The sequence below is a fragment of the Lissotriton vulgaris genome, chromosome 8, assembly GCF_964263255.1.
Source record: "Lissotriton vulgaris chromosome 8, aLisVul1.2, whole genome shotgun sequence".
NCBI classification, from domain to species: domain Eukaryota; kingdom Metazoa; phylum Chordata; class Amphibia; order Caudata; family Salamandridae; genus Lissotriton; species Lissotriton vulgaris.
The window spans coordinates 1,388,640,750-1,388,654,051 of NC_141696.1; the positions used below are offsets into that span (position 1 = coordinate 1,388,640,750).

Below are 13,302 nucleotides of genomic sequence, written 5' to 3' on the forward strand. Positions count from 1 at the left end.
GTCCATTCTGTCTTTGGCGGCCTACCACTACTTTTGGGACTCGTAGCAGGAATTTTATTTTTGATCCTTCTGCTCCGATATGGCAAGCCAAGTCACAGACAAGACTCCTGCAACAATGGAAGAAACAATCCTAGCTATACGCTATCGGGACCGCATAACTAAAGTCCTCGGATTAGCCTGGCTAAGAGATCTGGATATTACCTGGTTTCTTTCATTCAGACCTATCTGGCAAAATTGCATCTTACCTGTGCTTCGATGTATGCCATGCGGAGAAGAATGAGTGTTTGATATCGGTCTTACACTACCATCAGCCGTACCAATGGATACAGATACTTTGCTAAGTCCTGTAACGGCTCATGCATCGTGCTGTCCCCAGCGGCTACCCATTCTGATTACTGCATTCGTTGAGACTTCACCACTACGAGTATGTGGCAGTGAAGTATGAGATGAGCAGCATCACCCAGGTACAACCTTCAGTGAGCATTGCTGATCCTGACATCGATGATAGCAATCATTCTCACGACTGCACTGTTGCAGCATTTTCAAACTTGGTCGAACTTTCACCTGAAACCGTAGACCACTTTTTTGCGAATCTGTCTGAAATGATGTTCTCCCCTGAACAGAAATAATAATTTTTAAGCAACAAGCACACAGCGTTGAACTCTGAATTCGGCCTTCAGCTTTGATAAACAAAAGCTATTGAAAATATTTGGAACTATTTTTTTCTCCTGAAAGCGAATTTATATATATTTTTTTCCACTTCCAAAATATTTACCTGGCACATGTACTTTGCTTAAAGTAGAACTATTCTTAGAGAACAGAGCTTCTATTTATGGAACTCTAGAGACAATATATTACCTCAGCCTCTAGCACAGTACAGAATCTGTATAAATATGTGATGGAATGGTCTCGACTTTCTTTTCTGTATTTAGAGCCATTTCATGTGTAATTTTCGCAATTCATTCAGCAGATATATATATGCATTTTTTTTTTAACTGAATGAAACCACTGCTTGAAAAGCGTACAGTACCAATAATCCTTTTCGTGCATTTACCATATACCATTTCAAATGCAAGTTATGTATTTTGGGGTGGGTTGGAAAACACATGCACCATTATATGTTTACTATTGCTTAGTTTTAGTAATGAGGGACATTAGATTGTGGAGTGGGTATTGTATTTCTATCTAGGATACTAATTCGATATTCATATTTTATGCCCTTGTGTGGTTATAATAAATAATATCCTCATAAAGGCATAGGAATCATATCCATATTAGTCGTAGCCCATGCTGTACACATTAAGCAAGGCTACTTCCCCGGACCCTAGAAAGTACAACGAGTTCTCTAAACAAACCAAAACCTCCAGCAACCTGGGAAATCCCCATGGCTTTTGTTTTGATTTGTCATAGAACTCCTGTGAGCACTGTAAGAACGGCCAGTTCTTAGTGACCTCTTTATTGACGTCTTATGTCCCACCTTGCGTCAAACCCGGCACCTTTCAGGTATAAATATACCAACGTTGCCTTAAGCAAACACACAGTGCTGGTTTTGGAGCAGAGCGACTATCTATTTGCCCGAGAGCCCAGCTGATGCGAGAGCCCACGGACGCCGCCCTCCTGTTTGACGCACTGAAAGAGACGCTGTCTTTTCTCCTGCCGAGAAATCCAGCTATGGTGTTCAGCCGCCTTCGCGGGCTGCTGGGATATAGAGTCCTGAAGGAGAGATACCAGGCCTCCTGCTTTCTATTACCAAGGTACGGAGCTGACTAAACCCTTAAAGAGAATTCTTGATTCAGATTCTTGGCAAAACCAACTTAACTTAAACTGCTACTTACTCCTTCCCACGTTTGGGCTTAGGTCGGATACACCGGTGTAGGCGTGTTTAGAAGCACCAGTTGAGCACGTTAGTCAATGTATATATGTATGTATATGTTTTATCCATTTTAAAGTATCTTATGGCTAAGAAACCATATCAATGCTTTTACAGTATTTCATAATACTCCTTTTACTGTACGCACTTTACTTTGAGTATTGCAATTATGGCAATTCATTTCTCTTGCATGAGAAAGAAGACTGCTCAATAAAATAACACCTTTTATTGAAAACGCCCGTCTCTCTATTTCTCTGCACTCTGGTGAAACTAAGTATGCACAATTGACTGAGTGAAATAGCGGTCTATTGTTTTCACACGACTCTAGAGATACTCTTATTCTGAGGGAGCAAAGTTGTCATGTTTTATGGTTGTCAGAAGCTAATCCCTTCTGGTCTATCCAGTGAGGTTAAACTCCTCGTTTATTCGAGAAAGTTTCCAGTGACCTCTGAGCTAGCTGGCAAACCTTAAGTCTAATATAGTCAGTAGAGACTTAGATGACCTCAGTCCTACGTCTACAATGCTGTTTATATTATTCCAATGCGCAGAGCCTATTGGGAATATAGGAACTACACTACAGGAGAAAAAAGTATAAATTAAAGTGAAAGTAAAGTGCTAGTAATTAATTCACAAATCTATTATTTTAAGAATCTGGACCTCCACCCTACTCTTGGAAGACCTTCCAACTCTGATTGTTTCTCATGTTGTAGTCCCGTGAGTTTGTGGGTCTGGTTCGGTGGTTCCGAACCCGTTCAATAAAGGTCGTCGGAAATAGACGATTTAGGTGTCAGCAGACCGCAAATGACGAGTGTAGCGTGTACAAGTGTTTTCGCATGAATCGATCTATGAGAACACTACGTATTTAGGGATTTCGTTTGAACCTTTGTGTACGGCAGCCATTTTGTATGGTTGCCCTCACATAGGCCGAAGACTGCGGCCGAACAAGTCCTTGAGACACGTATGCCTTAGCTGACTTCTGAATGACCTGGCCGAACTGACTCCTTGCCCGAGGCTGACTTCGCTGAGCCAGTTCCTTGTTAATCGCATGCGCACTAGCGGGTTTTCCCACTGCGCGCTGAAATTTAAAAATCGCGGGTAACATGACAAAGCCAGCTCGTCATGCGCGCAGTGCAGGTAACGCCCATGACGAGCTGGCATTGTCACCCGCATCGAAGGGGTTAAGCAGCTGGTCAGATAAAGATCAAAGGGTAGGACATGCCAGAGTTTATAGTACACTGCTCCCACCTTTCTATCTTGCTTCCAATCTGTTTCTGTTCCTTCCTTTACGACATAATCACTGATTTGGGTTGAGGGTTTTATGATGGGTTTGTCCGGCCTGACGGAACGAGTTATTGGAATGTGCTTCGTCATTTCAGGTGGGCTGGACACCGGAAAGTAAGATTGTAGTCATACGCTACTTTTGAATTGTCACACTGTCATTGGTCAGTTTGTATGTACCCAATGCTAATTTTGAATGTTGCCTGAGGCTTCATTTTTGGCATAAAAGACCATGCTCCGCTCATTGAATTTGTGCAGTCTCTAGCGAAACACCCGTGTGTGCTTCGTAGATCTCTGTTCCTGGTTGCAGCCAATAAACTTTGGTCTGCGACGTCATCAAGAAGTATCCCGTGTCTGTTTGCCAAGGCAGGGGAACTCTAAGGCATCGGGCATTCTCCCTGACGCCGCTGGGTTCTAAAAACCCGGTCCTTCAGTTGGCGCCCAACGTGGGCGACTTCAGCTGTACCGGTCCAAGCCCGAAGATCGCGAGGAGCTTCGTGTGAAAATTCTGGAGGAAGGCCTACCACTTCATCGACCCCTGTATGTCGGCAAGGTCTGAAAGTCTTTGCTGCGAGGTTCCCCGCTTTCCGATGGCTACGAAGGACTGCTGCCCTGACTGTCGCCCTGTCTTTGAGCCTTAGACGTTTGTAGAGCGAGACGATTGACTGGTCTTCTGGTGACCCCATCGACATTTTAGTTAAGTATGAGTGGAGCGTCTCCTAGTCCTTAGTTTGTTTTTGGTATCCCTTTAGTGGATCGCTTTGATTTGGTACCTGCAGGCCCCAAAGCCAAGGGACTCGTGTATTCGCGAAACTATCGTTTTGAGATTTCCCTTGTTGTTTGAAGCTAGACTAGTGAGCAAGATGCCTGGTCTTAGCAGACTTGGAAGGATATTTGGTTGTGGTTTTCTAAGGATTCCTGGTTAGAGGATTCGTGTCCGGTTCCTCCAATTGGAACTCCTACATATGAATTATACGTGAAGCATGGTGTGGGTCCCATTAGCTACAATGAGATCTGGGTAAAGTATACGAAAAAAGACGGTGTCTTACAGTGGCCCCGTTACGGTAGCTTTGAAAGTGAGATTTTAGATAATATCGAAGAAAAGCTGTTCAAGAAGAAAGCCCGGCCGGCAATGTTTGACTCTTTCCGCATATGGTGCAAAGAAGCCAAAAGAAAAATTAAATTAACGAAGAAGAATAAACGAGAACGAGGTATGTCAATGGTACAAGCTGCTGTTGCGTTTAGGGATAATGAGTAAGAGCAAGAGAACGAACAGATGCTTAGGGTGAAGAAGTTAGCGGTGGATAGATGCTACTCAGTTTTGCCGCCTAAAGAGCAGGAAGAAAAGAAAGATCTTGCGAAAGATCCTTTGATGTCGCATCTATTGAGTTCGCCACCCCCTTATGCACAGAGTGCTACGGCACCACTGCCACCAGTTGTGGCTGTGCAACATCCGATTGTTGTGCCGCCCGTAATTCCTCCACAGCCAGCTCCTTTTCCGTTGGCTACTGTTCCTTTGGCGCAGCCTCCTCGGGCCGCCAACTTTGCCTTCCCATTTGTCTGCTACTTCTACGCCTGTTTCTAATACTCCTTCTGCTCCGACTCTGGATTCTTCTACTATTGTTCCGTCTTCCCTTATTCTTCCATCTTCTCCTTCTACTAGGCAGCGAATGACTGCTGCTTTTTCTGGTTTTCTGACTGCTTTGTTGGGACAATTGGGAATGTCTCCAGTGCATGAGGATAGACAATCACGTAGTCAATTGCCTGACACAGATGAGCGTGTAGTTTTGGATCACATGGCACGTAGATGGGTTACGTACACTTCCCAGTATGATCTTGAAGGTATTATGGATGTTTTCCGACAATGGAAAGCACCAATGCAACGATACGTTTTTGAAATGTGTGTGTTCCTCCATGAACAATGGATGGACAAAGTGGGTAAAGCGCCTGAAGAATTAGATCGAGTGCGTTCCGAGTTTGCGAAAGGGACGATTGTGAGTCTTCTCGACATTGAGAGAGCGGTGTCGACGTTGTTGTCGTTTCGTAATAATACTCCTTCTGAGCGATTGTTTGAGTCTGATTCGTCAGTTAGGAGAAAAGCGCGTCAGTATCCGATGCGCAAGGTTCCTCCAGTTTGGAGACCTGCTGATGCAAATGCTGTTCCACCTGTTGATGCGCACTTTCAGCGAGTATGGGTACATGTTCCTTGGAAACGTGCTGAAGTCCAAGCGCTTAAGCAGACTTTACCTGATCCGCGCAAAAATCTGGCGGGATATTATAAAGAGCTCACTCAAACTGTGGGTTCGTGCATCATGAATTTAGCAGACATAGACATGTTGTTTGGCAATGTTGTTCCACAGCCTATCTGGAATGTGATTCGACATACGGATCATGATAATGAATTGGGTGATACCTGGGTTAATATTGTTGCTGCGAATGATAGACCAGTTGGAGGTGCTAAGCCTGAAGATCTAATTGCTCTCAACTCCCTGGTAGGATTATTAATTTCATGAAGACTTTGATGCCAGAAGTGCGTGTTAATTGGGACAAGTTGTCTGCATGTAAGCAGAAGAAAGACGAGACTGTGTCTGATTTCTTTACGCGGTTTGAAGAAACTTTTGTAGATCATAGTGGTCAGGATATGGCTACCGAGGGTGGCCACAGATTGTTTGTTGTCAAATTCGTGCATAATTTGCTTCCCGAGTTGTGCACTAAGTTGAAGGATTCCGACAGTTCTTGGGCTGTTTCCACGTCAGCACAGATTTTAGCTACGGCCCATTACTACGAAAATAGGCGTAAAGATGAGTTAGAGAAAGCGGATAAGAAGACTAAGGAATTGAAGACTAAAGTTCTTCTACAACCAGCTTATCCACCCCGTACTAATAGTCAACGTGATTATCAACAACCTCCGCAATATTCGAGAAACTCGCAAAGAAACAAGTCTTCTCAACAGCGTTTTCTGTATGGTCCTAATCAGTGTGCGTATTGCAAAGAAGAGGGTCATTACAAGAATAGTTGTCCGGTTTTGTTGCAGCGCACGAATGGTGTTTCTGGTGTACGAGGTCGAGGTGCTCAACAAGTGCCTAGAGGTAGAGGTCGCGGACAGAACGTACGTCCTTTGCCTCCACAGAACTCGATGAATAGTTTTGATCAGCAGCAAGGTTTGTCTGGTAGGACAGCACAGTACTATATGGATAGTTTTGATCAGCAGCAAGGTTTGTCTGGTAGGACAGCACAGCACTATATGGATGATTACTATATTGAAGGTGACGAAGTAAATGGTAATGATTGTTAGGACAGCCATGGACAAAGAGAGGGAGTTGTTTCAGTTCCAGTAGATCCGAGTGGACCCTATGTTGAAGTAATTGCATCAGGTGTGTCAGAACCTTTTCTGCTAGATACTGGTGCTACAAAGAGTTCTATTATGCACTCTAAACTCCCTGGCGCACCTTTGTCTGGCCTTGATAATGTGTCTGTAGGTTTTTCTGGCGCCCCCGTTACAAATCAGATTTCTGCTCCATTGTCTCTTTCTGTTGGACCATGTAAGATCGAAGCACCCCTTCTTTTGACTACAGGTTGTAATGAGAATCTGTTGGGTTTGGATTTATTGAAGAAATTGTGTGCGACACTGTATTGTTCTCCGTTAGGAGTACATCTTACTTTGGGTGAGAGAGTGATCTCTCCGATGTATATATCGAAAGATAGTCTTCCATCTGAATTGCCTTTTTTACCAGATTCATTGTGGGCTACTGGTCCGAATGATGTAGGCGTACTGGAAATTCCCCCGTATGTTGTGACACTGAAGGCGAATGCTAAGTTACCGCGCATTCCACAATACAGAATCTCGAGTGATGGTGAGCGTGCACTTTTAGCGATCATTTACGATCTGATCGAAAAGGGTGTTATTGAGGAACGAGAGGTAATGTGTGCAATAGTCCCGTTCTGCCTGTTCTGAAGAGAACTGATTCTTCACAGCCTCCTGTATATAGGTTTGTCATTGATCTTCGCGAAGTGAACAAAATTGTTGTTCCACAATTTCCTGTTGTGCCTGATATCACCGCCTTGTTGACTTTGATCCCGGCGACAGCCACGTGGTTTTCGGTGATTGACTTGAAGAATGCTTTCTTCAGCATCACGATTGCCATAGAGAGTAGGGATATTTTTGGATTCTCTTTAGGAGGACGCAGTTTCCACTTTAAGCGCGCTCCTCAAGGCTATTGTGAGAGTCCATCGATCTATAGTCAAGCTTTGAAAACACAACTTGATCTGTTAGTTTTACCTGATGTTGCAGCCCTTATTCAATATGTTGATGATTTGCTAGTGGCCGCTGATACTGAAGAGATTTGTAGGGAAGCCACTTTGTCATTACTACGCCACTTGACTGATTGTCATCACAAAGTTTCTCTCTCCAAGTTGCAATATTGTCGACAAGAAGTAACCTTCTTAGGTCACCTAATCAAAGGAGGGAAGGAAACTGACCCCAGAGAGAATTCAAGCTATTGCGAAAATGAGTGTGCCTACGACACAGAGAGAAGTACGAGCGTTTTTGGGTTTTACGTCGTACTGTAGACAGTGGATTCCTAATTTTTTGTTAGCGAAGCCTTTGATAGCTCTTACTGTTAAGGATACTCCGAATCCTATTCCTTGGACTGATGAATGTCAGAAGAGCTTTTCTGAATTACGCAATGCGTTGTGTTCGGCTCCTGTGTTGGGTACTCCAGACTACAGTAAGCCTTTCACATTGTATGTCCACGAGAGAGAGGGATGTGCATTGTCAGTCTTGACTCAGCAGTTCGGCGATAAGCAACGCCCATGTGCGAACTTTTCGTCGACTTTAGATCCGGTAGCTAGAGCGATGCTGAGTTGCTTGAGAGCCGCAGCGGCTGTTTCAATTCGACAGTCTGCTGGTTTAGTGATGGACAACACGTTAGTGGTTATGGTTCCACATGCAGTGGATACCTTGTTGAACCGTACGAAGACACAGCATTTAACTAGTGCTCGGTTGTCGGGTTACGAGTTGACGTTGTTAGCGAGTCATGTGCACATTAAACGATGCAACACGTTGAATCCAGCCACGTTGTTGCCAATTTCAGTTGAGACAGATGATGATATTGAAGATAAACATGATTGTTTTCTGAGAACTGAAGAAGAAACGAAAGGGAGAGTAGACCTTAGAGACACTCCTCTTCCAGAATGTGATGGTACTTTGTGGGTTGATGGTTCATTTTTTATGTTGCCGAATGGTGATACGACTGCGGCATATGCTGTTACGACTTTGCATACGATTGTTGAAGCTGCACGTATTCCACATAATTCAGCACAAGCAGCAGAGTTGATTGCATTAACGAGAGCATGTGTGTTGGCGAAAGGAAAACGAGTGAATGTGTATACTGATGGCCACTATTCCTTTGCAAAAACAACAAGTGATGGACCGAATGTGGATCAATGTCACACATTCCCCCAGTCAAAAGATCTTGGCCCAAATCCATCGTTTTTTTGCACTCCACACCACCCTGGGTTAGACAATGGCGATATGCAAATCAGCTCTGACCCTGTTGCCCCATTGGAACAGTCCAGTCCGAACTACAAAAGCCATGTCCTTCCCATAACGGAATCAAGCATCCGAGGACCGGACCGGTTTCGAGGTAACACCTCTCATCAGCCCGGCTAGCTTGACTCCAAGTGGTGTGGAGTGCCTGGGACCCACGTCTGGGCATCCCCAGCGCACTTAGGGCGGCAATTGCAAAAACAACAAGTGATGGACCGAATGTGGATCAATGTCACACATTCCCCCAGTCAAAGGATCTGGGCCCAAATCCATCGTTTTTTTGCACTCCACACCACCCTGGGTTAGACAATGGCGATATGCAAATCAGCTCTGACCCTGTTGCCCCATGGGAACAGTCCAGTCCGAACTACAAAAGCCATGTCCTTCCCAGAACGGAATCAAGCATCCGAGGACCGGACCGGTTTCGAGGTAACACTTCTCATCAGCCCGGCCCGGTCCTCGGATGCTTGATTCCGTTCTGGGAAGGACATGGCTTTTGTAGTTCGGACTGGACTGTTCCCATGAGGCTCAGGGTGAGCGCTGATTTGCATATCGCCATTGTCTAACCCAGGGTGGTGTGGAGTGCAAAATAACGATGGATTTAGGCCCAGATCCTTGGACTGGGGTGAGTGTGTGACATTGATCCACATTCTGTCCATCACTTGTTGTGTTTGCAATTTCCACTATTCCTTTGGCGTGGCTCATAGCTTTGGACGTTTGTGGCGTGAATGTGGGTTCTTGACTTCGCATGGGACGAAGATCCAGCATGGACAGTTGGTGAATGAACTTCTTGAATCACTTACTTTGCCATTACAAGTAGCGATCGTAAAATGCAGTGTCCATAAGAAAGTTACGGATGATGTTGGTCGCGGAAATGCGTTTGCAGATGAAGTTGCGAAAGAAACTGCGAGAAATGTGATGAGCCGAATGTATGTTGCGGGTCCGGCGAGATGGGTTCCAGAGAAGAGTATGTGTGAAGATACGATTGAGAGTGTGAAATCCATTCAAGCTGAAGCTACAGAGAAAGAGTTGAATGAATGGAGAGAAAGCAAGGGTAGATTGGATTCGGATGGTTGTTGGACTGATTTGTCTGAGCATCAAAGATGGTTGTTGCCTACCGCGTATGCGCTTCCGGTTGTTACAATGGCTCATGGCATGGCACATATTAGCGTGAAAGGGATTTGCAAGTTGTTGGCTCCGGTCTGGCAGAAAGCTGGAATTCCAAAATGTGCAGAGAACTTGGTTAGAAACTGTATGGTGTGCTTGATGTATAATCCTGGTAAGGGAACTCCCAACACCAGCTGGTCATTTTGCTCCTCCTACGTATCCGTTCGAGGCTTTGCAGCTAGATTGTATCCATATGGAGAGATGCAACAACTTGAAATATGTTTTAGTGGTTGTTTTCTCCTTTTCTAGATGGGTAGAAGCTTATCCCCTTAAGGACAATACTGTCCTGTCCACAGCGAAAGTGCTGATAAAAGAATTTTTCCCTAGGTTCGGAATGCCGAGAATTATCTGGAGTGACAATGGGAGTGAATTTGTGGCTCAAGTCATGAGGAGAGTGTGTGAGGGACTAGGAATCCGGCAGAAGTTCCAGCCTGCAAATCACCCCCAATCAGCTGGTTTAGTCGAGTGCTATAATGGCACCTTAAAGCTTAAGTTAGCCAAAATCCAAGCGAGTACTGGTTTACAATGGCCAGATGCTTTGCCTTTAGCGCTTTTGTCCACAAGAATGACTGTGCATTCGAGAATGGGTCTGAGTCCGTATGAGGTGGTCTTTGGTCGCCCAGCGAATATTTGGGGTGTGCAGAGACCAGCCAAGTTTAGCGAAATAGAGTATCCTGTGTTGCTTGACTATTTGTGCGAATTGACGACTACATTGCGTGTTTTACACCAACAGGTGCATGAAAGCCTACCACAAGCTTCAGAAGATCCAAGCCACCCTATTGAACCTGGAGCGTGGGTGTTCGTGAAGAATTTTCAGCGGAGCAAGAACGATCAGCCCCGCTGGACAGGACCCTTTCAATTGCTCCTGTCGACACGCTCCGCGGTTCGAGTCCAAGGCAAAAGAAACTGGATCCACGGCGTGCACTGTAAGCGAGCACCTTTGCCCTTACCGTAATATAAGTGGGTCCAGGAAGGACTTCCAGACTCTGAAACAGAAACTGTTCCACGATTTTTGCCATTCAGCGATGCTCGTCTGATTGGTACGAACTCTGAGAGACAAAGTGATGATCGTTTACAAGAAGCTGTGCCTCCTTCGAATCGATTGAACACTACTAAAACCCTTCTGAGCTGTGAAGTATTCGCTAAATTTTTCACCGACAAGGCCACCTCTTTGGATACAGAGCTCAAATCTGAAGCTAACAACCTACTCATCCAACCACACAGCCTGCACAATAATAATCAGACGAATGACCTTGAGGAAACTAAAAACAAAGCGCATTGGGACACCTTCAAAACATATGATCAGAATACCATCGCCAAAACACTGGCGGACATCAAACCAAATAACCACTTCAATGATCCACTCCCCACCAAATGTTTACAAAATATAAACCACATCATCATCCCAATATGGACAAAAATAATAAACGCATCGCTATCGCAAGGGATCCTTCCAGAATGCCTGAAAGCAGGCCAAGTTACACCGATCATCAAGAAACCAACAGCGGACCCAGCGGATCTTAATAACTTTCGTCCAGTTACCAATATTCCATTACTGGCCAAACTAATCGAGAAATGCGAACAAAATCAACTAAGCCAACACATCACAAACTTCAGACTATTGGACAACTGACCATCAGGATTCAGAACAGGACACAGTACGGAAACAGCGATCCTTCATATTGCGGATGACGCCTTACAGGCCCTTTATCTTAATAGAACATGCCTACTGGTCCTTCTAGACCTATCGTCCGCTTTTGACACAGTAAATCATGATAAACTACTGGACAGGCTCCACAAAAGGATGGAAATGTCAGGACTGGTACTGAAATGGTTTGAATCCTTCCTTCAGAACAGATCGCAAAGATTCTTGGTCAACCAATCTTTATCCCCCTCCTGTCCAAACTTGATCGGGGTCCCTCAAGGATCTACCTTATCTCCTTCCCTCTTTAACCTATACATGGAACCTCTGACAGAAATCCTCCAAGACGCAAACGTATCTTCTCACATGTACGCGGACGACACGCAGATTTACATCAAAGTAGCATCTCTAGAGGACATCAAGTTAATCAATGAGGCCTTAAAGACAATTTATTGGTTAACCAGTAATCATCTGAAGCTGAATGCTCAAAAAACTGAATTCCTATTAATCTCACCACCAAAGAACAATTCAGAGACGATAGAGTGGACCAAAATGATCACAGCACTAAACTGCACCCCTACGCTGGTGGACTCAGCAAAATCATTAGGAGTCACCTTGGATAAGAATCTAGACATGAAAGCACACATCAAACTAATGGCAAAGTGCACGCTTTCATTTGAACTACTTAAGGAAAGTGAAACCGTTCATCTCGTCGGCAGACCTCAAACTGGCTATTCAATCCTTAGTTATCTCAAGGATTGAATACGGATGTACAACCTTAGTAGGCCTACCAAAAATGTCCACGGCACCACTAAAAGCATGCCTCAATACAGCTGCAAGGCTCAATACCGGCTCGAGGAAATTCGACCATATTTCACCTCACCTAAAAGCGTTAAACTGGCTTCCATATGAAGCCAGAATCCAATTTAAAATGGCATGTATCACCCACAAAGCACTCCACTACAAAACACCGAGTTACCTGGCCCAGAAGATTGAGATATCGGGAGGTTGCAGACCTGCCAGAAGTGCCAAGGAGCTGTTGCTGAGGCCACCCATATTCAGGAAGAAGAAAACCTATGACAGAGCGTTCTCTGGGGCAGCCCCCAGAGTCTGGAACTCACTCCCTCCGAATATCAGGAAAATTACTAACACTACTACATTCAAAAAGGAAGCGAAGAGCTTTCTAATGAGTAAGTTCCTTGGATAGTCAAGTACGGACTTCAACGCCACCACTGCTGAAAGGGCCTTCACGGAGCATCGAAGGGAAACTAGAAACAATGTCCAGTAGGCAGTAACGACCTAGAGGCTAGATCACAGAGAGCTAGAAGTAGATCGTACAATCAAAGCCAAGGCAGTACGGTCTACACAGGATCTTAGCATTCAAGTTAAGAGGATATCGAAGAACAGTTATAACATTTATGCCAAATTGGGGATAGACGCAGGTTGAAAACTTAGCACTATGTAATCCCCCTGTTGTACTAACCGAATCTACCTCATACCAGTGTGATACGCCTATTACTTAAAGCATAATTAACCTACCTCAGTCCAGTAGGGCAATGCTATGTTGAATTGTAGCCGCAGGTCACACCTAATATAGGGAACTATAACTACCTACCTCATTCCCTCTATGATAACGATATGTAACTGTATGTCTAATCTACCTCATGTATATGTACTCTGTATTGCTAATCTACCTCTTGTTATATATGCTGTGAAGCGCTCTGATACCCAAGGGTCACGTTTGCGCTATATAAAACTTTCTAAATAAAAATAAAATACTGAACCTGATTTGTTGTT

General features: G+C 44.6%; 1 protein-coding gene across 2 annotated transcripts in view; it reads left to right on the forward strand.

Moving 5' to 3' along the window:
* CHAF1B (chromatin assembly factor 1 subunit B) overlaps positions 1-13,302 on the forward strand; it is a 337,605-nt gene that overhangs the window by 145,264 nt on the left and 179,039 nt on the right. The gene's annotated exons all lie outside the window — the stretch shown is intronic.